At 39.4% G+C, this 5436-nt stretch overlaps 1 non-coding gene across 1 annotated transcript; it reads left to right on the top strand.

Annotated features, from left to right (window-relative positions):
• The first annotated feature begins 2642 nt into the window (after positions 1 to 2642).
• Positions 2643 to 2747, top strand: LOC134381370 (U6 spliceosomal RNA). Its single transcript, XR_010023968.1, has one exon. It is a non-coding gene; the product is annotated as a U6 spliceosomal RNA (small nuclear RNA).
• Positions 2748 to 5436: the final 2689 nt, after the last annotated feature.

Genomic DNA, 5436 nt, shown 5'->3' with positions numbered 1-5436 from the left:
GACCTCATTTAACCTTAATTACCTCCTAAAGACCCCAGATACAGTCACATTGGGGGTTAGAGCTGCAATGTATGGATCTGGGGGGAACACAATTCAGTCCACAGCAATATCTTATATCTTTAGGAGATAGTGCTTGTTTGGATGTGGGGACGAGGTGGAAGAGAGTGGGAGGAGTCAAGAATGATGACACCTTGGTTTCTGGCTTGAGCAGAAATGATAGTGCCATTTGTAGAGATTGGGATCACTGGAGATAGAGAAGATATTGGGGAGGAAAATCTGAACTTAGTGTTAAACATGTTTATTTTGAAGTATCTGTGAGAAATCAGAATGGAAATATCAAGTGGGTAGTTGGTTATATGGCTCTGGAATTTAGGAAAGATATCCAGGAGTACAGATATTGATTTAGGACTTACCTGCCTAGAGATGGTGTTTTAGTCCACTTGGGCTTCTGTAACAAACTACCATAGACTGATTGGCTTATAATCAACAGAAATTTATTTCTCACAGTCCCAAGATCAAGGCACCAGCAAATTCAGTGTCTTATAAGGGCAAGCACATTGTTCCATAAATTGTGCCTTCTCTCTGTAACCTCACATGGTAGAAGGGTGAGGGAGTTCTCGGGGGTCCCTTTTTATAAGAAATTAGTACCGTGAGTGCTCCACCTTCATGACCTAATCACCTCCCCAAAAGGCCCCACCTCTAAATACCATCATATTGGTGATTAGATTTCAACAATCTATTGGGGGGGAATAAATATTTAGTTTATAGCAGATGGTCATTAAGCCATGGGAGTGGGTAAGAATCACTAGGGCAGTGGTTCTCAAAATTAAATGTGCATCAGAAGCACCTGAATAGTTTGTTAAAACACCGAGTGCTTGGTCCTACCCCCAAAAGTTTCTGATAACATTCAGAAGCAATAAATTACTTTCCAGAGAGCTCATAGCAATTTACATTTTTACCAGCTGAGTATGAGAAAATCTATCCTATCATACCCTTTCCTGCCTTGAATATTATACTTTTTAAAAATTAGAAGGAAAAAAGTGATCTCATTGCAATTTTAGTTTGTACTTTTTTGGTTATCAGTGTGATGGTGAACTTTTTTTTTTTACATTTTAAAATGTTGTTTACATGTCTTTTGGTTTTTGGTAAAAACCTTTCAGTTTTTACATATTTATATCTTAATACATTTTTTGTTAGGGCCCTTTAATACACGAATGCATTTCGCGATAGGCATGTTTGGGAGAGAGTTCACACTGATGAAATGTACCCTAACATGTGAATTTTCTTTTTTTAGTTTAATATTTGCTTGTACATATTTGTGGGGTACAGTATGTCATTTCAATACATGCATATATTGCACAAGTACTCACTTAGGGTAGATAGCATAGTTTTGTCGTTCGTCTACCACTTCTCTTCCCTCCTATTCCCCTCCCCTCCTGGCCACTGGTAATCATCATTCTACTCTCTACTTCTGTGATAACCACTTTACATGTGTGAATTCTAACAATTAGGAAGGCCTTTAATATTTACCCTTGTGAATGCTACTGATATAATTCCAAGTTGAGTAATACAAAAATGTGGACTGTGTAGTGCTAGAAGCAGTTTCCATGTGTAAATAGGGTAAGTAAAAACAAGACATTGTCATTCTAATTGACCCTAGGCTATCTTGTAGCCTTTTAAGGGGGAAGGGGCCCAGAAATTCTTCCTCTTTTTCTAAATGTAGAACACACTTGACTGGCTCTGGTAAACTGGACATGACCTAATGTTCCGTCTTACACAATCACATTGCCTGTGAAAGCCAGCCCAATGCTTAACCAGACAGCAGTGAAGCTACTGATGATAAAACCAGATCCTGCTGAGAGCTCAGCTGTCTTGTCTCTGTGGTTCTTTTATTCAAAACTGGGTTACTTTCTGACAGCCTCTTTCAGTTAACGATGTTAGATGACTTGAAATTATACTTCAACGTATGCTTCAAACAGTTTATGACTCTTCCCTGGCCTGCAGCCTTCCTTGCTAATTTGTCGTAACATCTGCCTTGGCCCTCTGTCATCCCTTCTTTTGGCACCTGACAATCTCAATGCAGTGAAGCTGGAATTAGACTGGTTTGATGGCTATGAAGCAAATGTTCCCCAGTCATCATCAAATTGCATTTCTTAAACACTCACCCTGGAGTTAGTTAATCATAGCTAGAGATGTTTTCTGGCTCTTTGAAGTAAAGGGTAGCCAACCAATTTTGCAGATAAAGTGCAGAGGCATAGTATGGCATCATAGCAAAGCCAATTCTCTTCATATCCAAAGGACACTGGATTTTACAATATATTTTCACTCTGAATGGAGATTTGGGATCCTTCTTAGATTGGGGAAAGAGCAGAGCATGATGGAATGGACTAGAACTCTGAGTTTATACAGACCACTCTTCTGGCCATATGAGCTAGAGCAACTTTCTTCATTTCTCAGAATTCGTTTCTGAATCTGGGAAGTGGGGTAATACATGTTTTACAGAGCTATTGTGAGAATGAGGAAACAAGTAAAACACACTGTAGGTGTTCAAGTGTCAGTTCCCTTCCTTTATTGACTAGGAGTAGCCACCACTTTACGAAAGGGATTTTCAGCACATGACTGGGGCTCAGAAGGTAAGTTCTGTTCACTTTGGTCCATATATACTAAAACTGGGATGATACAGAGAAGATTAGCATGGCTCCTGTGCAAGGATGATGCACAAAATCATGGAGGAAAAGAAAAAGGTAAGTTCTTTAACGAATGGCCTAATTCTTGGATAATAATGTCTCAGCCACAGGGATTGAGTAATTGTTTAATGGCTTTGAACTTCCCTTGCCACAGGGCCCAACCCAACCCATATGAAAATAAATACCACTGAGCAAATATTTCTCAATTGTAAGCACTCTCAATAAGAATCTGTGGAAAGATATCCAAGAATCAAATAACTATATTTGAATATTGCATATGAGGACCAAGAGTCCCAATAAGTCCGAGGACTCTTGTATGTCATGTCCTTAGCATGACAATCTACCCATTTCTTTTTACAATTCATGATGCTAGAAGGCTACAATAAAGTAACAAGACAGAGAATGTTCTTGTTGGGGTCTCCATATAAAGCCTCTGGTGCAGTTTCCTGCTAGGCCTCCACTTTCCCTTCGCTGGGGATTTTTTCACAGTTACAGTCACACCATAATTAGAACTTCCAAATATCACAAATTAGGTAGAAGCTGGCTGAGCTTTAGACCTCACCGATGCAGTGCAATTCAGCTTAGACATTTGATTACCTATCATTTATATCCAGTTATTAAAATGGGATCTCTAATGTCTATGAGCAAGACATGGTCACCTTAGTCTCATTGCTGTGTTTATTCCAAATAAAAATTTCTTGTAAATTATTTTTAATTTCACTCTTCTGATCACCCATATGTCTCCACACAACCTCCATCTTTTTAGTTCAAATTTGACAGATGTAATTGTTTGAATTATTTGGTATGATTATCAGAATACATATAAAATATAGTGTAATTTAGAGGCTGGTTATTAATTCTATGAAAAAGAATTCCTTCTCCCATTGAAACTTCTCCGGTGCAACTAAGCTGATGATAAGGTCATGGGAAAGACAAGCAGGGATGCTTGGGAAGAGCTTTGGCCTAGATTCTAGGGCCGTTACCAACCAGTTTTGTCACACTGGTTACATCAGATAATTCTCTAGTCCTCAGTTCCTTAATATTAGGGAGTTGAACAAAATAATCTCCATGGTTTCTTTTGTAAATTCAAGTTACAGGAACTCACATATTGTATAAACCAAGGCCTGAATTTCTGTCTTGGAAATTTTGAATCTCTTCTTCTGTAATTGTTAGTGGAGTCAGGAATTTCCCAAACATTATTTCCCATCATTCCTTAGTTTTACCATTAAGTACCACTGGTAATAGACTTCTAAATATTTTATTATAACAACAGAAATTTAAAATTAAATTCAAGGGATATGAAGGGAAAAAAAGGTTCAAGTTAGAATTGTCCTTAATACAAGGATACTTCAAAAAGTTCATGGAAAAATAGAATTAAAAGATAATATCAATCTTTCCATGAACCTTTTGAAGTACGCTCATATGTCTCATATGATAATGAACTTATTCAATAAATTTGCAAAACTTTCCAACTAATGCAGTATTATGTTTTACAACTTATCTCTACAAAGTCCACTGAGCATTGCCTTTCCCATTTGACTCAAACACATGCAAGTTGACATGACTGCGTACACTTTACTTCAAATTATACCTATCATACTACACAACTTGAGTCCTAAATTTAAATTTATGTCACATTACTACTCCCTTGCCTTCTTTTGATACATTTAAGAAGGTTGATGATATTACTCAACCATATTTTTGGACATTTAGGATAACTCTTATTATTAAAACAAAAAATTGAGAACCGAAACTCTACTAACCATAACATTTGGTGTAAAAGTGACTCACTCAATTTGTTGGTCAGCCAATTTTTTTAAAAATCAGGTTTAAATGGAAAATTGAGAAAACAAAGGACTATTAATAAAGACAGGAGGTGGGTGTATGAACAGGTGTAAGTAGATTGTGGTGAGAGATATGTGAAATTGCTGCCATTCTAAAGAACCACATCCCCAATTTTTGTCACCTTTTCAGCAAATGGCAGTTTTATGATTCAGAAAAAGATGTACCGAATATTGAAACAAGACCATCAGAATCTTTGTTTATTTAAGAGGATGGAAAGATTTTTACTTAAAATTTTAGTACTCAAAAATGAGCATGAGTACTTGTTTTAATCTGAATTTTACAGCAATGAAGAAGATTAAACATTTTCACAAACATTTATAATGACCGTGACCAGAAAGTCCCAGCCATTATCATTTCTCAGCTAGATGCCTGCTCCAACTTCTTAACTGTTCTCCCAGTTTGCAAAATTGATTCTCCATTCATGCCTCTGGTCCCTGGGCAGGCCCCAAGGTGTTGACACCATGTGCCTGGTTGTGGGAGGTGTGTCCGGTCCCCTTCTCCATGCCTAGGGTCACCAGGCGAGACCCAAGGAGCTGGCTCGGTGTGCCTGGTTGGGGGAGGGGGGTCCAGTCCCCTTCTCCATGTCCCAGGTCCCTGGGCAGGCCCCGAGGCACTGGCATGGTGTGCCTGGTTGAGGGAGGGCGGTCTGGTTCCCTTCTCCATGCCCTGGGTCTCTGGGCAGGCCCCAAAGCACTGGCGTGGTATGCCTGGTTGTGGGAGGAGGGCCCAGTCACCTTCTTTATGCCCCGGGTCCCCAAGTGGGTACCAAGGCACTGGCATGGTTTGCCTAGTTGTGGGAGGGCAATCCAGTCCCCTTCTCCATGCCCCGGGTGCCTGGGTGGGCCCCGAGGCTCTGGTGCAGTGTGTCTGGTTGTGGGAGAGAGGTCCAGTCCACTTCTCCATG

Source organism: Cynocephalus volans, chromosome 6, assembly GCF_027409185.1.
Source record: "Cynocephalus volans isolate mCynVol1 chromosome 6, mCynVol1.pri, whole genome shotgun sequence".
NCBI lineage: Eukaryota > Metazoa > Chordata > Mammalia > Dermoptera > Cynocephalidae > Cynocephalus > Cynocephalus volans.
Note: the sequence above shows the minus strand (reverse complement) of the source record. Positions and strands in the feature narration are given on the sequence as shown.